The 26374-nt window shown below is 44.9% G+C and overlaps 1 non-coding gene and 1 pseudogene across 1 annotated transcript; one reads left to right on the top strand and one right to left on the bottom strand.

Moving 5' to 3' along the window:
• Nucleotides 1-396: 396 nt before the first annotated feature.
• On the bottom strand, nt 397-468 carry trnam-cau (transfer RNA methionine (anticodon CAU)). The gene has a single exon. It is a non-coding gene; the product is annotated as a tRNA-Met (tRNA).
• Nucleotides 469-24462: 23994 nt separating this feature from the next.
• LOC137365036 (U2 spliceosomal RNA) lies at nt 24463-24571 on the top strand (annotated as a pseudogene).
• The last annotated feature ends 1803 nt before the right edge of the window (nt 24572-26374 follow it).

Below are 26374 nucleotides of genomic sequence, written 5' to 3'. Positions count from 1 at the left end.
AAGGAGAGGGCGGGGGGAGTGTGTGGTGGGTGCTGTCATGCTCGGAAATTATTGAATTCAATGTTCAGTAAAGGTTTTCCGTGTTATTGTTTTACTTTCTGTTACTCACCATCTCCTGACTGTGACCATTTGCCGTCGTTTTACATCTGCTTGTGGAGAGGAGCCGCTGCAGGAATGGTTTGACAAAGAGGAGAGACTGGGGTGAAACGTGTTTGCAGCTGGTGCAGCTTCTGTTCCTCTGCGCAACAAAGTGGTTTGTGAGACTTGTTGCTGATTGATGTGTTGAGTGGAAGAAAAATGCTGATTGCAATAAAGCGTTTGAAGAAGCATGATGTGATTGTAGATAAACACTTGATGTTTTCAAAGGAAACAATTTGTGTTCCTACAAAACTTGAATAGCAGAGAATGGTTTCGATCCATCGACCTCTGGGTTATGGGCCCAGCACGCTTCCGCTGCGCCACTCTGCTACCGGATGATTTTAATTTCAATTGCCTATTGGTGAAATATGTTCAGTTCCCCAATTTTGTTTACAAAATAGGATTGTTGTCAGATTGCTCAACAACCCAGACTCAGCAACATACTCGCTGACCGACTCACCCTCACTGTACAATGGCACAAGGACACTGAGTAACAGCATCGACAATCAGGCAGGCAGAGAAAGACACACAGAAAACCAGGAAGAGATTTCAGGACCCAGAAAGGAACAGACAGAGAAAGTTGCTGAGCAAACCAGCAAGAGACAGCGAAAGATGGATGATTTATGGAAACGTGTTCTCTGTTAAGATGTCCCCTGTGTTCTTTTAAAGATATTTCCTGCTGCGTAATAGAATATTTTCAGTGTTTTCTGTTTTAAGCTCTCCCTCTTGTCCTGGCCAGTATTTATCCCTCAATGTCACTAAAACAAGTGATTATCTGTTCATTATCACATTGATCTTAGTGGCAAATTGGATGCAGCATTTCCTACAACAGTGACTATGTATTAAACGTCCTTCACTGGCTGTCTGGGTCTTTCGGACAGCATGAGGCTGTGTGTGAGATCCCAGTCCAACCCACATTCCCTGTGTGAGAGCCCAGTCCACCCACATTCTCTGTGTGAGATCCCAGTCCATCCCACATTCCCTGTCTGAGATCACAATGCACCCCACATTCCCTGTGCACGATAAAAATTTGCTGCTTTTCTTTCTTACGGTATTCGCTGTTGTGTAAAGATGCTCTCTGGTGTTATGTAAAATGGTTCCCTGTTGGGTAAAGATCTTCTCAGTTGTGTAAATATGATCCGTCTTGTGTAAAAGTGTTCCCGGTTGTTTAAATATGTTCCCTGCTCTGTAATGTAGAGCTGAGTCTGCACTAATGGAATTGCGACAGTATCTTCCAGTCTGATACTGTATGAGGGCTGGAATATGATCCAAAGCTCAGTCTATACAAATTGAATTGCTATTGTATCTTTCAGTTTCACAATCCGGGTGAGTTTTAAACTGAAATCTCAGTTTGTATCTCAGGTTATACTATCTTTTAGATTCTCTCAATCTGATAACGCACTTTAGACTTAGACTTATATAGAGTCATAGAGTTATACAGTACAGAAACAGGCCCTTCAGCCCATCGTGTCTGTGCTGGCCATCAAGCACCAAAGTATTCTAATCCCATTTTCCTGCACTTGGCCCGCAGCCTTGTATGCTATGACGTTTCAAGTGCTCATCTAAATGCTTCTTAAATGTTGTGAGGGTTCCTACCTCTACCACCCCTTCAGGCAGTGTGTTCAGATTCCAACCACCCTCTGGGTGAAAAACAATTTCCTCAAATTCCCCTCTAAACCTCTTTCCCTTTACCTTAACTCTTTGCCCCCTGGTTATTGACCCCTCCGCTAAGGGAAGAAGTCTCTTCCTAACTAACCTATCAATGCCCCTCATAATTTTGTATACTTCAATGATGTCCCCCCTCAGCCTTCTCTGCTCTAAGGAAAACAACCCGAGCCTTTTCAGTTTCTCTTCATAGCAGAAATGCTCCAGCCCAGGCAACATCCTGGTGAATCTCCTCTGCACCCTCTCCAGTGCAATCACATCCTTCCTATAGTATGGTGTCCAGAACTGTACACAGTACTCCAGCTGTGGCCTAACTAGCGTTTTATACAGCTCCATCATAACCTCCCTGCTCTTATATTCTATGCCTCCGTTAATAAAGACAAGTACCCCATATGCTTTCCGAACCACCTTATCTACCTGTGCTGCTGCCTTCAGTGATCTATGGACAAGTACACCAAGGCCCCTCGGACCTTCTGTACTTCCTAGGGTGCCACCATCCATTGTCTATTCCCTTGCCTTGTTAGTCCTCCCAAAGTGCATCACCTCACACTTCTCAGGATGAAATTCCATTTACCACTGCTCCATCCATCTTATCAGCCCATCGATACTGTCCTGTAACCTAAGGCTTTCCTCCTCACTATTGCAACATCACCAATTTTTGTGTCATCTGCGAATTTACTTATCATACCTGCTATATTCACGTCTAAATCATTAATAATTATGTATCTAATGTATATGTCACGATGCACTATGGGAATTAATACTAAAACTTATAAAATCATAACGTGAGTAAATATTGGGCTGGTATTTAATTTGAATCTCAGATTATCTTATTGAGGTTAATTCTGTAACTTTGAAACAGGAACCATGTGTCAGTTCTCTGTGTCTTTAATTTGTAGCTGAGGTTGCTCTATTGTGGGATTGACACATTGATAATTTGATAGTGGGTGAGAATTTGGACTGGGATTTATGTATCTACCTGTCAGTGGTACTGAGTTATGGTAACAGGGAAACAACGTCTGTCTCTCCTGCTCTGTTGGATAGATGGATTGAAAATGTGTCTCTGGAACTATTTCTGCTGTCTGAGACTGTGGAACTGATGACCTGTCTGTGTCTCTGCGCTCTGTGAGTGATAATATACGGACTGTGTGTGAGAAGGAGCTGGTGACACTCTTCCTTGTGACTTGGTGGAGGAAACATCCCATTTACTCTGGCTTCTTCATTTATTTTCCTGTTGAAACAAAAGTATGTTTTACAACTCAAGTACAGGTGAGGTGGAAGATACAAAGACCATCAGCTTAATGTCTCGATTAATAATCATTATGAACGGCCACAAAGGAACCCCAGGGATACAAACATTATCAAATGTTTGACTCCACTGCAGTACTGCAGCACTCAGGGTCTGTATCCTTAGTGTATTGGGCGCTATGACAACAACGTAATGATATGTAGACAGAGCCCAAACCCTGCACTGCTCCATGAATGGAAATATCCGATGGAGCAGCGACATTTGCACTGGTCAGATTTCCATTTATTGCTCCCATGGCATAAACCTGTTTAAAATGAGCCTGTCTTAGTTCTCACCTGGCGACTTACAGATGCTCTTTGTATAACGCCCCACACTCTTCCTGTCTGGCTCTGTTTCCACTCTTCACTGTCAAATAGCAACAAACCGGCTGAGATTGGAACTAAACCAGGAATATTCACTGCTGGTCTGGGGAGAGGAAGCAGCATTGAATTTCAATAACAAATTCTTCCCATTCTGTCTCCATCCCTTTGTCCACACAGCCCGAGAATGGTCTCTCCCTTCCCCCACTCACTCCATGTTCCGAGACCAGTTCCTGCTCCATTCAGCCTCTTACAAACAGCCCTGCCTCTCCCTGAACTTGACCCCGGACTCGATGCTGATCTCTGAGTCTATCTGCGGACACGCTCCCAAAGCGATGTGCTGCTGGAAGGAGGCTGCTGTTTGCTCCCTTCCCCCGGGACCTGGATCTCTCCATTGGCGGCTGGGGGAGGGTAGCGCAGGCGCAGATTTCTGCAACAATTCCGCAAACAGAAACAAGGAAAATTTGGGGCAAACAATGAGTCCATTCGGCCCATCCTCTCCACGCCAGCGCAAAGAGGGCGATTCAGCCTCATCCCATAGTTGTTGTTATTCGACAGTGAAGTGTGGAAACAGAAGCGGACAGTCAGGATGTGGGGTGTTACACAAAGAGAATCTATTATAGGCACCAGGTGAGAAGTGTGAAGGACACATTTTAAACAGCGGCTGTTTGGTTTCGCTTGAACAGTTAGACCATGGGAGCGGGAACTGGAAATCTGACCTGTGTAAAAGTCCCTGTTCCGTCGGTCAGTCCCATTCATGGCCCAGTGGATTGTTTCTGGATGTCATTTAATTGTTGTAAAACGGCCAAAGCCCCTGGTATGCAGTAGCTGGGGGCTGCAGGACTGCAGTGGAATCAGACACTGACTCTGTTTTTATTGCTGGGTTTCCTTTGTGATTGTTCACAATGATTATTCATTGAAAAATTGTTTTGGTCACTTTTGTATCTTCTACCACATCTCTTCCTGAATTATAATAAATACATCTCCTTTCTACAGGCAAATACTTGAAGGAAGTAAAATAAATGTAATGATTCCTCGACACAAGGGGAAGTGCAGCCAGCTCCTCACACACAGTAAGTACAGTATCACTCACAGAGAGCCGAGACATCAGTTCCACAATCACCGACAGCAGAAGTAGTCAGACCGGCACTGATCCCAAGTTCCAGAGACATTTACTCAATCCAACAGTCACACAGAGCAGGAAAGACTGAAGTTGTTTCCATTTCACCCCAACTCAGTCCCACTGACAGGTAGATACATCAATCCCAGTCCAAAATCACACCCACTATCAGATTGCAAGGCATTGTGTCACTCTCACAAGAGAGCAGCCTGAACTACAAATTCAATGTCAGATGGAACAGACAAACAGTACCTGATTGTAAAATACAGAATTAATCTCAATAATGTACCCAGACTGCAGACTGAGCTACATGTTACACACCACTCCACAAATCTCACAAATGGTCAGAGTGGAAGACGCAGTGTTCATTCCATTACTGCAAACTGAATGAACCTGATCTTACAAACAACAGATTATAAGATGAAAGGCCACAGACCTGAGAAATTAACTCTGCTTCTCTCTCAACATATGCTGCCTGACGTGCTGGGTATTTTCAGTATTTTATGTTTTTATTTCAGATTTCCAGCATCTGCAGAATTTTGCTTTTATTTTAGGGTTCAAGAAACATTGCATTGTGAGGTGAGAGTGACTGCCCTTGAAATCAAGACAGCCATTGACCTTGCATAGCATCAAAGAGCCCTAGCAAAACTGGAGTCAATGGGAATTAGGGGGAAAACATTTTTTTTAAAAAAGGAAGTTAATACCAAGCATAAAGGAAGATGGCTGTGGTCGTTCAGGTCAATCATCTCACTCCCAGGACATCACTGCAGTAGTTCCTCAGGGTATTGTCCAAACACCAACCATCTTCAGCTGCTTCATTAATGACCTTCCCTCCATCAAAAGGCGAGACGTGGGGATGTTGGCTGATGATTGCACAATGTTCAGCACCATTCATGACTCCTCAGATACTGAAGCAGCCCGTGTCCCGATGTAGCAAGACCTGGACAACATCCAGGCTTGGGCTGATACCTGGCAAGTAACATTCGTGCCACATAAATGCCAGGCAATGACCATCTCAAACAAGAGAGAATCTAATCATCTCCCCTTGATGTTCAATGACATTGCCATTGCTGAATCCCCCACTATTAACATCTTGGGGATACCATTGACCAGAAACTTAATTATACCAGCCACATAAATGCTGTGGCTGTCAGAGCAGGTCAGAGGCTAGGAATTCGTCAGCAAGTAACTCACCTCCTGTCTCCCCAATACCTGCCCACTATTTACAAGGCACAAGTCAGAAGTGTGATCAAATATTCTCCCCTTGCGTGGATGAATGCAGCTTTAACAACACTCAAGAAGCTCGACGCCATCCAGGACAAATTAGCCCGCTTGATTGGCATCGCATCCGCCACCTTAAATATTCACTCCCATTATCACTGATGCACAGTGACAGCAGTGTGTACCATCTACAAGCTGCACTGCAACAACTCACCAAGGCTTCTTGGACAGTACCTTCCAAACCCGCCACCTCTACCACCTAAAAGGACAAGGGCAGCAGACACATTAGAAAACCACCATCTGAAAGTTCCCCTCCAAGCCACACACCATCCTGACTTGGAACTAAATTGCCAATCCTTCACTGTCACTGGGTCAAAATCCTGGTACTCCCTTCCAAACAGCGCTTTGGTTGTACCTACACAGCAAGGAATGCAGTGGTTCAAGAAGGCAGCTCACCACCACTATATCAAGGACAATAAGGAACGGACAATAAATGCTGGCCTGGCCAATGATGCCCACAACCTATGAGCAAATGAAAGAAAGGTAAGGAAATGGTGAAGGGCTTTGATAGGGTACACGGAGATATGTTTCTACTTGTGTTGGTGTCCGAAACAAGAGCCAAAAATATAAAATCATCATTAATAAAACCATTGAGGAATTCTTGAAAACCCTATTTATGTAGTGAGTGGTGAGTGGAATCTGGAATTTGCTATCACAAGGAGAGGATGCGGCGGATAGTATTGACACATTTAAGGGGAGGTGGAACACGTGTATGGGGAGAAAGGAATTGTGGGATACACACATTGGGCTTTATTTTTCTTTCATTCATTCATATGAAGCAGGATGGCTGGAAATATGTGTAGAGCATAGAGCAGTTGGGATGTTCCCAGTGCAGTGTTTTGTCTGGATGGATCTGCCCAGAACACTTGTGTTGCAGGAGCTGGGAGCTTCAGTACTTCAGTGGAGGCAGACACTGACACTGGTTTTCATTTGTGGCTATTATTAATGATTATTCGTTGAGAGATTAAATTGATCACTTTGATATTTTGCACCTCACCTGTTCTTGAGTTATAAGATATACTTTTTCTTCTTCCAGGCAAATACTTGAAGGAATCATGATGAATGTGATGGTTGCTGCACTTGAGGCACAAGGAACAGTGCAGCCAGTTCCTCTCACACACAGTAGGTACATTATCACTCAGAATGCAGAGCCACAGTTGGTTCATCAGTTCCACAGTGTCAGACTGCAGAAGTAGTCAGGCCCACATTGATCCCACGTTCCAGAGACATTATTTCAATCCAAGAATCAAACAAAGCAGGAGAGAAAGAAGTTGTTTCCATTTCACCCCAATTCAGTCCCACTGACAGTCAGATACATCAATCCCAGGTCAAAATCACACCCACTAGCAGATTAAAATGTAATGTGTCAATCTAAATATAATGCAGACTTAGCTATCAATTAAATATCAGATAGAATTGGCACATGGTACTGATTGGATGACACAGAATCTAACCTAATGGAATACCCTGACATTTAAATTAAATACCATAGGCAAAGTTCACATCGATTGATTATAAAGGATGTTTAAACATCCCCATAGTGTACCTTAAGATACAAGTTACATACAAGTCCAACATTCATTACAGTGAAATATTTAAAGCTGCTGAAAGATATTGTAACCTGAGACACAAATTAGATGCCAGTTCAGAACTCACCCACACTGTAAAATTGAAAGATACAGAATCAATTCCATTAGATCTAAACATTATATACCATTCTGAAAACTCAAACAATATCAAACTGAAATACAGTATTGATTCCATTCATATAGATTGATCGAAACAATACCAGTGCAAAAATCACATGCAGTATCAGATTGAGCAATGCTGATATGAAGTCTAAACTGATGTAAATTAGATGCCAGTGCAGAACTTACCCAGACTGCGGAATTGAAAAATACAGTAGACTGAGATACGGATTATTTACCAGCCAAAAACATCTCATACATTATCAGAGTGAAATAGATTATCAATTCCATTTGTGTAGACTGAGCTCCACATTACAAACCAGTATAAAAAAAATCTCATATCAGGTTGTTTTAGTTATTATGCTACAAGACTAATAATCCAGAAGTCTCGAGTAATGATCCAGAGACATGAGTTCAAATTCTACGACAGAATCTGAGTAATTTAATTTCAGTTAATTAAAAAAATCTGGAATTAAAAAATCTAGTATCAATACTAGTGACCCTGGAACTACTCGATTGTTGCAAGAAAATCCATCAGATCCAGGAATGACCTAAAGAGAAGGAAATCTGCCATTCTGACCCAGTCTGGCCGATAAGTGATTCCAGACCCACAGGAATGTGATTCAATCTTAACTGTCCTCTGAAATGGCCCATTAAACCACTCAGCATAATTGTAAGAGTAATTACTGATGGGCAATAAATACTGACCTTGCCAGCGATGTCAACGTCCTGTGAATGAATAAACAAGCAGTATCAGACTGAGAAATAACATTATATATTCCATTGGAACAGACTGAAGTACAGATAACATAGCACACCATAAATCTATAGTGTTCGAATGAAAGATACTGTCTCAATTATTTATTGCAGCCTGAGCTACACATTACATACCTATTTTTCTTTTTTAGAATTAGAACATTACAGCGCAGAACAGGCCCTTCAGCCCTCGATGTTGCGCCGACCTGTGAAACCATCTGACCTACACTATTCCATTTTCATCCATATGTCTATCCAATGACCACTTAAATTTCCTTAAAGTTGGTGAGTCTACTACTGCTGCAGGCAGGGCGTTCCACGCCCCTACTACTCTCTGAGTAAAGAAACTACCTCTGACATCTGTCCTATATCTATCACCCCTCAACTTAAAGCTATGTCTCCTCGTGTTTGCCATCACCATCCGAGGAAAAAGACGCTCACTATCCACCCTATCTAACCCTCTGATTATCTTATATGTCTCTATTAAGTCACCTCTCCTCCTCCTTCTCTCCAACGAAAACAACCTCAAGTCCCTCAGCCTTTCCTCGTAAGACCTTCCCTCCATACCAGGCAACATCCTAGTAAATCTCCTCTGCACCCTTTCCAAAGCTTCCACATCCTTCCTATAATGCGGTGACCAGAACTGCACGCAATACTCCAGGTGCGGTCTCACAGAGTTTTGGACAGCTGCAGCATCACCTCGTGGCTCCGAAACTCGATCCCCCTACTAATAACAGCTAACACACCATATGCCTTCTTAACAGCCCTATTAACCTGGGTAGCAATTTTCAGGGATTTATGTACCTGGACACCAAGATCTCTCTGTTCATCTACACTACCAAGAATCTTCCCATTAGCCCAGTACTCTGCATTCCTGATACTCCTTCCAAAGTGAATCACCTCACACTTTTCCGCATTAAACTCCATTTGCCATCTCTCAGCCCAGCTCTGCAGCCTATCTATGTCCCTCTGTACCCTACAACATCCTTCGGCACTATCCACAACTCCACCGACCTTTGTGTCATCCGCAAATTTACTAACCCACCCTTCTACACCCTCATCAAAGTCATTTATAAAAATGACAAACAGCAGTGGCCCCAAAACAGATCCTTGCGGTACACCACTAGTAACTAAACTCCAGGATGAACATTTGCCATCAACCACCACCCTCTGTCTTCTTTCAGCTAGCCAATTTCTGATCCAAAGCTCTAAATCACTTTCAACCCCATACTTCCGTATTTTCTGCAATAGCCTACCGTGGGGAACCTTATCAAACACCTTACTGAAATCCATATACACCACATCCACTGCTTTACCCTCATCCACCTGTTTGGTCACCTTCTCGAAAAACTCAATACGGTTTGTGAGGCACGACCTACCCTTCACAAAACCGTGCTGACTATCGCTAATGAACTTATTCTTTTCAAGATGATTATAAATCCTGTCTCTTATAACCTTTTCCAACATTTTACCCACAACTGATTTAAGGTTCACCGGTCTATAATTACCAGGGCTGTCTCTACTCCCCTTCTTGAACAAGGGGACAACATTTGCTATCCTCCAGTCTTCCGGCACTATTCCTGTCGACAATGACGACATAAAGATCAAGGACAAAGGCTCTGCAATCTCCTCCCTAGCTTCCCAGAGAATCCTCGGATAAATCCCATCTGGCCCAGGGGACTTATCCATTTTCACACTCTCCAAAATTGCTAACACCTCCTCCTTGTGAACCTCAATCCCATCTAGCCTAGTCGCCTGAATCTCAGTATTCTCCTCGACAACATTTTCTTTCTCTACTGTAAATACTGATGAAAAATATTCATTTAACGCTTCCCCTATCTCCTCTGATTCCACACACAACTTCCCACGACTATCCTTGATTGGCCCTAATCTAACTCTAGTCATTCTTTGATTCCTGATATACCAATAGAAACCCTTAGGTTTTTCCCTGATCCTATCCGCCAATGACTTCTCGTGTCCTCTCCTTGCTCTTCTTTGCACTCCCTTTAGATCCTTGCTGGCTAGCCTGCAACTCTCAAGCGCCCTAACTGAGCCTTCACATCTCATCCGAACATAAGCCTTCTTCTTCCTCTTGACATGCGCTTCAACTTCTTTAGTAAACCACGGCTCCCTCGCTCGACAACTTCCTCTCTGCCTCACAGGTACATACTTATCAAGGACACACAGCAGCTGCTCCTTGAATAAGCTCCACATTTCGATTGTTCCCATCCCCTGCAGTTTCCTTCCCCATCCTACACATCCTAAATCTTGCCTAATCGCATCATAATTTCCTTTCCCCCAGCTATAATTCTTGCCCTGCGGTATATACCTGTCCCTGCCCATCGCTAAGGTAAACCTAACCGAGTTGTGATCACTATCACCAAAGTGCTCACCTACATCTAAATCCAACACCTGGCCGGGTTCATTACCCAGTACCAAATCCAATGTGGCATCGCCTCTGGTTGGCCTGTCTACATACTGTGTCAGAAAACCCTCCTGCACACACTGGACAAAAACTGACCCATCTAAAGTACTCAAACTATAGTATTTCCAGTCGATATTTGGAAAGTTAAAGTTCCCCATAACAACTACCCTGTTACTCTCGCCCCTGTCGAGAATCATCTTCGCTATCCTTTCCTCTACATCTCTGGAACTATTCGGAAGTCGATAAAAGACTCCCAACAGGGTGACCTCACCTCTCCTGTTTCTAACCTTGGCCCATACTACCTCAGTAGACGAGTCCTCAAACGTCCTTTCTGTCGCTGTAATACTCTCCTTGATTAACAATGCCACCCCCCCCCCCTTTTACCATCTTCTCTGTTCTTACTGAAACATCTAAATCCCGGAACCTGCAACATCCATTCCTGCCCCTGCTCTGCCCATGTCTCCGAAATGGCCACTACATCGAGAACCCAGGTACCAACCCATGCTGCAAGCTCACCCACCTTATTCCGGATGCTCCTGGCGTTGAAGTAGACACACTTTAAACCAGGTTCTTGCTTGCCAGTGCCCTCTTGCGTCCTTGTAACCTTATCCCTGACCTCACTACTCTCAACATCCTGTACACTGGAACTGCAATTTAGGTTCCCATTCCCCTGCTGAATTAGTTTAACCCCCCCCGAAGAGCACTAGCAAATCTCCCCCCCAGGATATTGGTACCCCTCTGGTTCAGGTGAAGACCATCCTGTTTGTAGAGGTCCCACCTACCCCAGAAAGAGCCCCAATTATCCAGGAAACCAAAACCCTCCCTCCTACACCATCCCTGCAGCCACGTGTTCAACTCCTCTCTCTCCCTGTTCCTCGCTTCGCTATCACGTGGCACGGGCAACAACCCAGAGATAACAACTCTGTTTGTTCTCGCTCTAAGCTTCCACCCTAGCTCCCTGAATTTCTGCCTTAAATCCCCATCTCTCTTCCTACCTATGTCGTTGGTGCCTATGTGGACCACGACTTGGGGCTGCTCCCCCTCCCCCCTAAGGATCCAAAAAACACGTTCCGAGACATCACTATCTAAAATCGCAGACAGTTTCAGACTGAGATACAGTATTTATTCCATTACTGCAAACTGAGCTACTTGTTCCACAGGAGTTCTAAATACTGAACAAGTCTGGTCTCTTTTGTTTGGAAAAGAGGAAGCTGAATGATCACCTAATAGAAGCACTGAATTATATGAAAGGATTTGATAGGGTAGAGGTAGAGATATTTCCCATTTGTGGTGGAGTCAAAAGCTGTAAATATGAAATACTCAGGAATAAATCAAATAATTAATTCAGGAGAAACTTCTTTACCCTGCTTTAGACCTGGTTCGAATCTGGTACATGCAGCACTTGGGTTGATGAGAATTGTTACATTTAACATCAAATTAAATGATTGATAAATTAAATATGAGGCAGAAAAGATTTGAGGGATTTGCAGATACAATTAGAGGAGGTAAGGTGGGAGGAGGCTCATGTGGAACCACCAGCACTTGGGCAGAATAGCTTGTCTCTGTGTTGTAAATTCTATGTAATTGTGTGTCGGATGAATTCTGAACTACAAACTATCCCAGAGATGAATGATTTCTGAATGCATCCCACACATAGAGTACCAGAGACTGACAGACACTGAACAAAACTCACACTCATAGGCAGTACCAGAAACTGACAGATACTGAATAAAACCCACACTCATAGGCAGTACCAGAGACTGACGGATGTTAAATGAGCCCAGATTCAAAGGTTTACAGTGGCTGACTGATCCAGAATGAATCACACAGTTACATACTGCAACAGAGACTTATTGGCAGTGTCTGAATCCTAAGCTCACATACAGAATTAGAGACTGACTGACGGCAGCATGAATTCCACATTCTATTTCAGTAACGGAAACTGACAGATTGCCACAGATAAAGAATGATTCTTACTCTAAGGTACGGGACAACAGGCTCACTTATTTGGCACAGGGTCATCACTAACGTTTGGGCTAACTAAATGCAATAACAGCTCGTCTTGTTTCTTAGTATTTCTAAATCCCATCTGTCCAACAAAAGCTGAACAATTATTGCAGGTTGTGTCCGACTGTCTGATCTGTTAACTGCACTATATCACAAATTGCTGACGTTTTCTAGCTAAAAGTGAGAAATGCAACATAGGGGCTGAAATTGACATGGTCTGTCAGGGTTAAAGAAGCAGGTAATGTGAGGTAATAGATTTTTGTCTGTAAGTGCTGCACTGATATTGCTTCATATATTTATATTGAAAATAAAGATAATTGATTCCTAATAAAGGTTGTCTTCATTGATCCGATGATTGTAAATGTGCCCTCTTATATTTTACCAGTATTTACCATTGACCAGTATTTCTGTCTGTTTTTTCAGGATAGTATTTGCATTACTTCAAATAAAGTAAACATGACTACACAAAGAACTGAGCAGAATGCTGAAAGTTTCACAGCAAACAGTTAAAATAGAAAGCGATGAAATACAGAAAGATAAAAGCTAAAATACTGAAAACACTCAGCCAGTCCGGAAACAACTGTGGAGAAGTGAAGCTCGGGTTAATGGTCCAGTTCTGCGACCCTTCAATAAACCTGAAAGGTTGCTCCTACCTTTCTCTCTCCACAGATGCTGCGGGAAGTGCTGAGTGTTTCCAGAATCTTCTGTTATTATCCAGATTTCCAGTGTGTGCAAAAAGTCTCTTTTTGAATAAAATATTCCCTGGGAAGGAATTGTAAGATTTAGGTTCTGTGTTCACAGATACACAAAGAAGCGGGTCGAGCTCATAATGTCAAGCTCATAATAGTTTATTAAGAAGCAACAGTTTAAATATAATATTAAGAAGTAGCAGTTTATATATGAACAGTTTAATTATGGTAATGCATAAGCTAAACAGACAGAAAAGACAAACGACCCGTAACAGATTGAATGGATGACCGGTCCCGGATCATACAGTGGGGAAGAACAGTGTTGACAGTCTCCCCGACGATGAGGCAGGTGAGGTGTTGGTGTCCTCAGTCTTCTTGAGCCAACCAAAGTGTCAATCTGAAGGCGACTCTTTCCCTCCCGAGCACCCAAAAAAGTGGCTCAACTTAGAGAGGCCGGAATGTGAGAAACTGCTGAGAATAAGGGACCCTCGCAGCCAGGACACATTTCCCGGTGGATTTTCTAATAGAAACTGGGACTGGAGAGAGTCTTTGGGAAATGGAATTCCTGAATGTAGTGAAGGAGTTAGTGATTGGTTTGTAGATGTTAAATCTGATTGGATGGCTGAAGAGACCAATTGTAGTATTACAATATAAAACCGTTGTGACATCATTGCCATTCGCCCAATCACAATCCTAACTTTCTCCCATCCCTCATTAGCATAGAGCTGTGGGATTGTCTATTTAATCCGCATTCGGAAGGGGTTTGGTTTATTTCTGTGTCTGAAATTGAATCTGAAAATGCCTGAAGAGAAGGCATCATCACCCTCATTTACAAGCAGAAGGGGGAGAGGGCAGAAATCAGAAATTGGCGGCCCATCTCACTGCTTAATGTTGATTACAAGATTCTGTCCAAAGTCATAGCCAGTCGAGTCAAGTCTGCTCTGGAGTTGGTGATTCACCCCGATCAGACCTGTACTGTACCCGGCAGGAAGATCTCTGATAGTCTCGCGCTACTCAGGGATACGATCGCCTACGTACCGGACAGGAGGGTGGACACCTGCCTCATCAGCCTGGACCAGGAGAAGGCTTTTGACAGGATATCGCACACCTACATGATGGACGTGCTTTCCAAAATGGGGTTTGGGGAGGGAATCTGCAATTGGATCCAACTGCTCTACACAAACATCAGTAGCGCAGTCTCAATCAACGGGTGGGAATCTGAAAGTTTCCCGATCAAATCTGGAGTCAGACAGGGCTGCCCTCTGTCCCCGGTCTTGTTTGTTTGCTGTATTGAACCCTTTTCTGAGTCTATTAGGAAGGATGCGAGCATAAGAGGGGTGACAATCCCAGGCAGCGGAGGCATTCAGGTCAAAACCTCCCTGTACATGGATGACGTCGCCGTTTTCTGCTCGGATCCGCTGTCCGTGCGCAGACTGATGAGCATCTGCGACCAGTTCGAACTGGCCTCGGGAGCCAAAGTTAACCACGGCAAGAGCGAGGCCATGTTCTTTGGCAACTGGGCTGACCGATCCTTTGTCCCCTTCACCGTCAGGTCAGACTACCTGAAGGTGCTGGGGATATGGTTCGGAAGGGCCGGGGCGTGCACCAAAACATGGGAGGAGCGAGTAGCCAAGGTACGACAAAAGTTGGGCATGTGGGGGCAGCGATCTCTCTCCATTGTGGGTAAGAACCTGGTCATCAGGTGCGAGGCGCTCACGTTGTTGCTCTACGTGGCGCAGGTCTGGCCCATACCCCACTCCTGCGCCGTGGCAGTCACCCGAGCCATTGTCCGCTTCGTCTGGGGATCTAAAATGGACCGGGTCCGGAGGGACACGATGTTCAAATCTCTGGACAAGGGCGGGAAAAATGTACCCAACGTGGCCCTCATCCTGATGACCACCTTCGTGTGTGGCTGCATCAAGCTGTGTGTAGATCCCCAGTACGTAAACTCCAAGTGTCACTACGTGCTGAGGTTCTATCTGTCCCCGGTGTTGCGAAGGATGGGCCTGGTCACATTGCCGCGGAATGCTCCATGCAGTTGGGCGGTGCCGTACCACCTATCCTTCGTGGAGCAGTTTCTGCGGGAAAACACCTTTGACCACAGTTCCATCAGGCAGTGGCCTGCACGGAATGTCCTCAAGGCCCTACGGGAAAAGGAAACGGTGGATCATGTCGGATGGTTCCCCGAGCAGACTGTCAAAGTCATTTGGCGGAATGCCTCATCACCAGAACTTTCAAACAAGCACCAAGACTTAGCTTGGCTGGTGGTGAGAAGGGCCCTCCCCGTCAGATCCTTCCTGCACACCCGAAGTCTCGCCCCCTCCGCACAGTGCCCCCGCGTTGGCTGTGGTGGGGAAGAGACGGTCGCCCACCTCCTCCTGGAATGTGCCTTTGCAAAGCAGGTGTGGAAAGAGATGCAGTGGTTTTTGTCAAGGTTCATCCCAAGCAGCTCTGTAACACAGGAGTCTGTGCTCTACGGGCTGTTCCCAGGGACGCACACCGAGACAAACATCAACTGCTGCTGGAGGACTATCAATTCGGTGAAAGACGCCCTTTGGTCTGCCCGAAACTTGCTGGTCTTCCAGTGCAAAGAGTTATCCACCACCGAATGTTGCAGACTGGCACATTTCAAGGTCCAGGACTACATGCTGAGGGACGCACTAAAGCTTGGGGCAGCCGCAGCAAAGGCTCAATGGGGAAAGACCACAGTGTAAGGTTCCCCCACCAAGCTGGACTGAGGGGCTGGATCCATGGGAAACCCCTCGAACTGTATCGTTAATATTCTCAATTGCTGTAAATGTAAAACTGTAATTGACATGACAAATGTGAAACGGAAGTGTTGGGAAGAAACTCATGACAGTATTGAAGGAAACTGATCTCCCTTGCAATGTTTGTATTTTTTGGTGCTGTTTGGAAACTGTTTGGCAATGTAATTTTTACAGATGTTTATGAATAAAGTATATTTTGGAAATATAAAAAAAAGAGAAGAAAACAGCTGCTAAGAATGGCGCCAAGAAAGCCTTAAATAAACCATCAGCAAAGGGCGGCAAGAGGCGCAGAAAGTCGAGGAAGGAGAGTTACTCCATCTACATCTACAAAGTGATGAAGCAGGTTCACCCCGACACCGGCATCTCCTCCAAGGCCATGAGCATCATGAACTCGTTTGTGAACGATATTTTCGAGCGCATCGCGGGTGAGGCTTCCCGCCTGGCCCATTACAACAAGCGCAGCACCGTCAGCTCCCGGTAGATCCAGACCGCCGTGCGCCTGCTGCTGCCCGGGGAGCTGGCCAAGCACGCCGTGTCGGAAGGGACAAAGGCGGTGACCAAGTACACCAGCTCCAAGTAAAACTGCACAATGGACTGAAAAACATCCCAAACACAACGGCTCTTTTATGAGCCACCCACAATCTCTCTGAAAAAGCTACATCATCTCAATGGTATCGATTTGGTTTTTTTTATGAAGAGTCTGGAACTTTCTAATTGCCTTTGTGATCTCTGTTTTAACCCCATGGATTCTGGGTGATTCACTTTCACTGTTGAGATCTTTGTGTCTCTACTTAATAATGCCGTGTAAATTAATTACTGATCACTGACCCCAAGTGCGCTTGGATCTCGGACGCGTTCATATTCGACCCCTTTCCTGTATCTCGTTAATAAAAGCTGACAGATCAGTTCTCAGTCACTTGTTTCCCTTGTTCAAGCTCGGCCTCAATAATTAATAAGTACATTATCTGGAAACCCCGCTGTTGTAGGAACCCTCAGTCTCACATTTCAACACCTGACAGTAAAAATCTTCTCTCCGCTTTTGTCTCCCACAAATAGGTTCAATCTAGAATCAGTGATGCGGTATCTTGACAAAGATTGATCTGAAATGTGTCAGCTTGCAGAATGCTGTGAATGAGACTTTCTGCCTCCGCTTACAGACGGTTTCAAAAAGGACTGAGAATAAACCCGAATAGATACCGGATTGTAAAAGTGTATCTGGAACTTGTGACAAAGTGTAGAATAATACAAGAGGAGAAAGATTTTCAATTGTTTTGCTGTAAAATGAAATTGCCTGTTAATGCGATATTCTATATTGAAGCTGCTCCTTGTTTTACAGATATATTAGCGGGCTTTTCAAATTTAAAAAATCGGTTGGAGTCTGACAATTTAGCGCCGTTATTTTCCGCCGTTATTCAGTGTGGAATCTCCGGATTGGTGAATTAAGCAGCTCTGGGATTGGAAACATGAACCACATCATGAGATGCAGTAACAGAGTGACCAATCAGCAGCCTTCACCACTACCATCCCAGCCCAGAGGGACCAATGTCAGCGGATTTCAGCATTCTTTGTGAAAGTATTTGTGAGATTGTGGCCTAAGCAGACTGCCAAAGTCATTTTGCAGAATACCTCATCACCAGAACTTTCAAACAAGCACTAAGATGTAGCTTGGCTGGTGGTGAGAAGAGCCCTCCCCGTCAGATCCTTCCTGCACGCCCGGAGTCACACCCCCTCTGCACGATGCCCTCGAAGTGGCTGTGGTGGGGAAGAGACAGTTGCCCATCCTCGTTCTGGAATGTGTCTTTGCAAAGCAGGTGTGGAAAGAGATGCAGTGGTTTTTGTTGAGGTTCATCCTTAGCACCTCTGTAACACAGGACTCTGTGCTCTGCGGGCTGTTCCCAGGGACGCACACCGAGACAAACATCAACTGCTGCTGGAGAACTATCAATTCGGTGAAAGACACCCTTTGGTCTGCCCGAAACTTTCTGGTCTTCCAGCGCAAAGAGTTGTCCAGGACCGAATGTAGCGGACTGGCACATTCCAAGGTCCAGGACTACGTGCTGAGGGACGCACTAAAGCTTGGGGCAGCCGCAGCAAAGGCTCAATGTGGAAAGATCACAGTGTAAGGTCCCCCCAGCAAAGTGAACGGAGGGGCTGGACCAATGGGAAACCCCTCAACTGTATCCAGAAAATATTTTGTTTGCTGTAAAATGTACGTAGCATGTAAAATGAAATGGAAGGGTTGTGAGGCAACTCACTCCTGTATTGAAAGAAACTAATCTCATTTGCACTCCTTGTATTTTTCGACTTTGTGCTTTTTGGAACTGTTTGGTAATCTATTTTTTTAATAGTTTTTTATGAATAAAGTATACTTTGGAAATTTAAAAAAGTGTCTGGAAGAGGGGCAGCCACTGCAAAGTCTCAATGAGGTATAAAAACTGTGTAAGGTTCTCCCACCAAAGTGAACTGAGGGGCTGGACCCATGGGAAACCCCTCGGGCTGTATACACTGAATATGGGTTTGCTGTAAAATGGAAGGGTTGTGAGGAAACTCACTCCTGCATCAAAGAAAACTGATTTCCTTTGTACTTTTTGGGATGTCAACTTGGTGTTATTTTGAACTGTTTTGTACTGTATTTTTTTACAGATTTTTATGAATAAAGTATATTTTGGGGGAAAAGAGGAAGAGGAAAAGACCAGCGGGAAACCTCGGGCCAGGGCCAAGGCCAAGTCTCACTCCTCCCGGGCTGGACTGCAGTTCCCGGTGGGCCGTGTTCATAGGCTCCTGAGAAAGGGCAACTATGCTGAGCGTGTGGGTGCCGGAGCCCCGGTCTATCTGGCTGCTGTGCTCGAGTATCTGACCACTGAAATCCTCGAGCTGGCCGGTAACTGGGCCCGGGACAACAAGAAGACCCGCATCATCCCCAGACACCTGCAACTGGCCGTCCGCAACGACGAGGAGCTCAACAAGCTGCTGGGAAGAGAGGCCATCGCTCAGGGCGGTGTGCTGCCTAATATCCAAGCCGTGCTGCTACCCAAGAAAACCAGCGCTCAGAGATCCCAGAAAAAGTAAAGCGGCCAAAATGTCATCTAATAAACCAAAGACTCTTTTCAGAGCCACCCACAGTCTCTGTGAAAGGACTGGTTACTGTCAGGAGGGAGTCAGAGATGGAGTTATTGTAATGGTGCATTGACCAGTTTCACATCTGTCCAGGTGTGTTTTCCGTTCCCTCTCTGGATTTCGCTCTGCTCCTCTGCTCACACATCCCCCTACACCCTCCCCACCCCCAATTAAATGAAGAACTGAACTACATGATGTCAATCAACAATTTAATAAATGCCGCCACCTTCAATTTCATAAATTTGGAGACCCCCTCGGTGCATTCATGATAAGTGGTTTGGTGCTGATGAATTAATTTAATAATGGAAGTATCTGGGTCAATTCTGGTCTGTTTTTCATTGAGACAGTTTGAATTCTTTTTTTCTCTCCGGTGATCTGAGCGCCGCTTCTCAATGAGAATTTGCTCCCGGAACAAAGTGCAGGAAGGAAGAGGCCTTTCTCGGGCTGTGTGTGGACAAGGTAAGGGAGACAGAACGGGAAGATTCTGCTATTGAAAATCATTGTTGTTTTCTGTCCTCAAACCTGTAATGCACGTTCCTGGTTTGGCTTTAGTTTCACACTGTTTGTTGTTCTTGAACAGTGAATAGAGGAAATAGAGCCGGGCAGTAGGGATGTGGGCAGTTATGCGAACAACAACTATTGCTGTTACTCGGTGAGAAGTATCGAGGAAATACTTTAAACAGCGGCTGTCGATTTCGGTTGAATGGTTGGTCCAATGAGAAACAAGGAAATGGCAGAGACTTTGAACAAGTATTTTAACTCAGTCTTCATGGTAGAAAACACTAAAAGCATCCAAAGAATAGTATAAAATCAAGGGGAAAAGGAGGGAAGGAACTTGAAACGATCATTGTCACTGGAAAAAATGGATGAGGAAAACTAATGGGACTAAAATCTGACAGATCCCCTAGACCTGATGGCCTGCATCCCAGAGTTTAAAAGAAATGGCTCCAGCCATAGTGGATGCGTTGGTTGTAATCTTCGTCAATTCACGAGATTCTGGAACAGTGCCAGTGGATATTAAAACCACAAATGTAAAACCCCTATTCAAAAAGCAGGTAATGATAGGCCTGCTAGCCTAATGTCTGTCATTGGGAAAATGCTGGAATCCATGATTAAGTAAGTGGTAGCAGAACATTCAGAAAATTAAAGTACAATCATGCAGAGTCAACATGGATTTATGAAAGGGAAACCATGTTTGACAAAATTATTAGAGTTCTTTGAGGATGTAACAAGCAGGGTATATGAAGGGGAACCAGTAGATGTAGTGTATTTGGATTTTAAAGGCGTTCGATAAAGTGCCATGTCAAAGGTTACAACACAAGATAAGAGCTCATGGTGTTCAGGTGTAATATATTAGCACGGATGGAGGATTGGCTAACTAACAAGAAACAGAGAATTGGGTTAAATGGGTCATTTTTCAGGTTGGCAAACTAATTAGTGGGGTGCCACAGGGATTGGTGTTGGGGCCTCAACTACTTACAATCTATATTAATAACTTGGATGAAGGGATCGAGTGCATTGTAATCAAATTTGCTGGGGATACAAAGATAGGTGGGAAAGCAAGTTGTGAGGAGGACACAATGAGTTTGCAAAGGGATAAAGACAGGTTAAGTGTGTGGACAAAAATTTGGCAATGAAGTATAATGTGGGAAAATGTGAGGTTATCCACTTTGGTATGACGTATAGAAAAGCAGAATATTATTTAATTAGAGAGAGAATGCAGAATACTGTGGTACAGAGGGATCTGGGTGTCCTCATATATGAATCACAAAATGTTAGCATGAAAACACAGCAAGTAATTAGGAAGGCAAATGGAATGTTGGTGTTTATTGCAAGGGGGATGGAGTATAAATGTGCAGGTTGTTGATTCGACCATACCTTGAGTGTTGCATGCAGTTTTGGTCTCCTTATTTAAGGAGAGATATATTTGCATAGGAGGTAGTTCAGGCAAGTACCACTAGGTTGATTTCTGGGATAAAGGTGTTGTGTTATGTGGAAAGGTTGACCTGGTTGTGGTGCACTCATTGGAGTTTAGAAGAATGAGAGTCAATCTTATTGAAATACATAAGATTCTGAGGGGGCTTGACAAGGTATTTGCTGAAATGATGTTTCCCCTCATGAGGGAATCGAGAACTATGGGGGAACAGTTTCAAAATAAGGAGTCTCTCATTTTAGATGGAGTTGAGGAGGAATTTCTTCTCACAAAGGGCTGCTATTCTTTGGAATTATCTACCCAAGAGGATGGTGGAGGTTGGTCATTGAATATATTCAAGGTTGAGTGAGACTGACTTTTGATCTACAAGGGAATAATTGGTTATAGGGGCAGGCAGGATAGTGGAGTTGAGGCCATGATTTGATCTGCCATGATATTATTGAATGGTGGAACAGGCTCGAGTGGCAGAATAGCCTAATCCTGCTCCTTGTTATTATGTTCTTATGCTATAATGCCAGATGGAAATAAAAATATGACAGAGACTGCAATCTGAAGACAACAGAAGGCAGGTCCCTCCCTCTCTCACACACACACATGCAGACTCCCAGACACCCATGGGAGTAGCTCAACCCTCAAGACAGAAGACCAGCGAAACAAGTTTGAAAGTGTGCACTGGTCCCCAACAAGAACTGCAAGCCGTAACAGCAATCAAAGACTTTACATCAAACCCAAAGCCAGCAACTGAACTCCAGCTATTGCTTCAAATCTTTTCCCCTCTTCCGTTTCTATGTGTGTGTCTGTTTATCACATATGTACGCTAGCGTGGTTGTGCTGCGTATCTTTATTCATTTTAACTGAATTAGATTTTTAAGGTTAATAAACTTACACTGTTCTTGTTTAAATCTGAGAAAACATGCCTGGTTGATTTCTTTGCCATTAGAATTAGGGAGTAGTGAAGCTAAAACCTGGTGTTTTAAAAAGTTAAACCCTGTTACAGGTAAGGAAGAGGCTGAGAGGGGGAGCCTTTCTCACCTGGTCGTAACAATGACTTTTCTAGCTTCTACCTCAATTGATCTTGAGTTACAGAGATATTTTTCTTTCTCTCTGTAGGCAAAAACTTGAAGTAACCTGAAGGAAGGTGGTGATTCCCCAGCACAAGGAAAAGTGCAGTCCACTCCTTCGAACACAGAGTAGGTACATTATCACACCCAGAGCACAGAGACACAGACAGGCCATGAGTTCCACAGGCACAGAGAGCAGAAGTAGTCAGACTCGCACTGATCCCAAGTTCCAGAGACACATTTTCAATCCAGCAGACAATCAAACAATGCAGGAGAGGCAGAAGTTGTTTCCAATTCACCCCAACTCAGTACTGCTGAAAGGTAGGTCTATCAATCTCAGTTCAAAATCACACCCACCATCAGATTAAAAGGCACCGGACTAATCCCACAAAAGTGCAGCCTAAGCTACAAATTAAATATCAGGTAGAGCAGCTGATGGAAAGGTACAGAATGAATCCTTAGATTCTTTAGAGGCGGCTCAGTGGCGCAGTGGTTAGCACCGCAACCTCACAGCTCCAGCGACCCGGGTTCAATTCTGGGTACTGCCTGTGTAGAGTTTGCAAGTTCTCCCTTGTCTGCGTAGGTTTCCTCCGGGTGCTCCGGTTTCCTCCCACATGCCAAAGACTTGCAGGTTGATAGGTAAATTGGCCATTATAAAATTGCCCCTAGTGTAGGTAGGTGGTCGGGAAATGTTGGGATGTGGTAGGAATATGGAATTAGTGCAGGATTAGTATAAATGGGTGGTTGATGGTTGGCACAGACTCGGTGGGCCGAAGGGCCTGTTTCAGTGCTGTATCTCTAAATAAATAAATGTAGCCCAGACTGCATACCCAGTGACAGATTACAATGTAGTACAAACATCTCATACAGTATCAAAAATAAAGTTATCGTATTATGTCAATTAGTGCACACTGCACTACTCATTTCATACCAGTCCAATAATCTCTGAAAGAGCTGTAACGAAAGATAGAGTATCAATTCAATGATTCTAATTGTACTGAGCACACCATTTGTGAGTTTGAAACATTTGCCATCATTCACAAATGTGTTCAGAGTTACAGACTAAATATTAGTCCAAAACAGATAGCAATGAGGAAAAACCTCTTTACTCAGAGCGTTGTTAAACATTTGGAATTCTGTACCCCAGAGGGCTGTGGAAGCTCAGTAATTGAGTATGTTGAAAGCAGAGAGTGACAGATTTCTAAATACAAATGACATAAGGGGATATGAGGATAGTGTGTGAAAAAGGCATTGAAGTGGATGATCATCTTGAATGGCAGAGCATGCTCAATCGGCTGAATGTCCTGATCCTATGTTCCTAAAACTCTCACACCACAACTCAATAAAACACACAGTTAAAATGTGATCCATATTTTGAAATACAAATGAGGCAAGCAAATCGTGACACATCATGGCATTAAACAAATAGTTCTCAATACCATCACTGAGATACATATTAAGTGCAGGTACAGAGGAATCCTGCAACAGAATTTCATAGATACACAATGTATCACATTTGCAGACAATGGCAGTAGCTGAGAGATACAAAATTAATCCCACTGTAACTGACTGTCCCAGAAACAGACACATAAAAAATGAATTGCAACACACATTCAGTACCAGAGACTGCCAAATGCAGAATGAGCCCTGGATGTGCACATGCAGAGTGTACCAGAAATTGACTGATACTGAATGAGACCCAGACTCATATGCAGTACCAGAGACTAACAGCTGAAGAATAAATCCAACATTCACTTCCAGTACCAGAAAATAATATATGCATAACAGATATCACTCATGTACAGTAGCAGAGATTGACAAACAACAGAATGCAGCTTGACAGTAGCGAAGGTGCGAGAGCGAGCTTACAGCTGGGAAGTCAATTTCAGTGGAAGTTTAAAAGTTAATTCCCTTTTGTCTTCGGAGGACCAGGGGACTGCTGGGGAAGTAAAAACTATATATTTGGGTGGTTTATAATCTCTTTCTTTTAGTTTTGGTGACTGCAGCTTGACAGTAGCGAAGGTGCGAGAGCGGGCTTACAGCTGGGAAGTCAATTTCAGTGGGAGTTTAAAAGTTAATTCCCTTTAGTTTTCGGAGGACCAGGGGACTGCTGGGTAAGTAAAAACTATATATTTGGGTGGTGGCTGTACCCGATACACTACACGTGTCGTGTCTCCCACCCACCCTCCTCCTCTAACAAAAAAAAAGGACTTCTCGGCCTTTTGGCTAAGATCAAGTGTAGTATCTGTTCTTATCAGTGCTTATTTGATTGAGAAGAGACCATGATCATTGCCTTTTGATCCTGGGGAAGCTTTGAGTAAAATGGCTATAACCAATTTTCGAGCTTCGGGCCAGGGAGTGCGGAACAGCGTTCGGGTGGTCGTGAAGGACAAGGAAGGAGATGCACCGGTTGATCGCACCTTCTTCATCAAGAAAATTCTCTTCGATTGCTGCGGATTTCAAGCGACGGACGTCTTCTGCCTGCAGGATTTCCCCAGCAGTGGATACTTTGACGTGACGTTCCGCAACGTGTCGGGATGCATCAAGTTCCTGAAGGCGTTCAAGGAGAAAGGGGACCGGGCGCCACTGTCGATCCTCACAGCGGAGCCGCTCTTCACACTTCCGTCACAATGGGACCGGGTGGTGACAATTCACCTCTACAACCCCCATGTTCCGGTGGTGGATGTACTCACCTTTCTCGCCAGGTATGTCGAGGTGGCCAGCACTGATGTCAAGGACCCTTTTGGGATCTGGACCAGCAAGCGGAAGGTCATGGTGACCTTGAAGGTAGATCCCAGTGGAGCCATCATCCACCCTCCCTCCAGCTTCGCTATCGGGGGAAGTCGAGGCTTGTTGGTCTACGCTGGGCAGCCCAGAGTTTGCCGCACCTGTGGCAAATCTGGTCACATGGCAGCCAACTGCTGCACGGTTGTTTGCAAGAACTGCAAGGAGGAAGGCCATCAGACCAAGGACTGTAAGCAGACTAAGTGTTGCAACTTGTGCGGTGCGGCAGGCCATCTCTACAAGACCTGCCCCAAACGTTGCCTCAGCTATGCTCAGGCGGCAAGGTCCAAGGAAAGGCCGCGAGAAGGTTCGACGAAGGCGTCCGCTGTTCGAAAGGAGACCAGCAACCTTCTCCGCAGTGAGGAACTTCAACCTGAGAAGGAAGGGGAGGCAGCTGAAACCAACGACCCAGCACCTACCCAGCGCCCGGAAACCCCTCCTCCACAGACAGAATCAATGGAGGAGGAGGCAGCAGATGGACAAACAGGTCAGTGGCAAGTGGTCCAGAGGAAAACCACAAGGAAAAAACATCCCACAGCCACCACCCAAACCAGTGGCAAGAGGAGGCTCTCTTCTGAATCAGACTGCAACAACTCCTCTTCACTGGACGGGGAAATGCTGGAACGACAGCCCCTTCAAAAGAGGTGGCAGAACTCCGAGATGGATGATGAAGCATCCCAGCCCCCGGGCACTGGAAGCTGTGATGGGCCCGGCGTGCCCCAACCCCAATGCCCCACATGTAACGACGTGGCCAACGCATCTCAGCTCCGAGACACCGGGAGCAATGACACGTCTGGCGCACCTGAGCTCCGGGAGACCGGGAGCTGTGATGTTTTCGAGGAGGAACAGATGGAAGCAGCTGAGGACAACCCAATCCTCTCTGCCTACAAGACCCCCCCGATGTCACCCGAGCGGCACAAACCCTGCATGAAAAATCAGGAGGGGTTTCTGAGCCCAACCAACGTGAAACTGCTTGCGCACACGATGGGTATGCAGGAACATCCCGGAGGACGAATGGTATGGGAAGCAAGAACTAATTTTTAGTAAAAAATAGGTGTAAGAATTGCTTCCATTAATGTGCGTAGCATTAAATCTACTACGCGATGTGTTTCAACCTTGGATTACCTTGCCAAGGTCAAAGCTGACCTACTGTTTCTGCAGGAGTGTGGAATACCACACCTCAGCACCTACAGGCAGTGGTCGCGATGGTGGTCCCACGGGCCATCGATCTGGTCGGGGGGTAATGACTGCCGTTCCTCCAGCCTGGGTATTCTGCTGCGGGGAGGTAACTTCACCATCTCCGAAGTTAAGGAGGTGGTGGGCGGCCGCCTCCT

Source organism: Heterodontus francisci, unplaced genomic scaffold (assembly GCF_036365525.1).
Source record: "Heterodontus francisci isolate sHetFra1 unplaced genomic scaffold, sHetFra1.hap1 HAP1_SCAFFOLD_43, whole genome shotgun sequence".
NCBI lineage: Eukaryota > Metazoa > Chordata > Chondrichthyes > Heterodontiformes > Heterodontidae > Heterodontus > Heterodontus francisci.
Note: the sequence above shows the minus strand (reverse complement) of the source record. Positions and strands in the feature narration are given on the sequence as shown.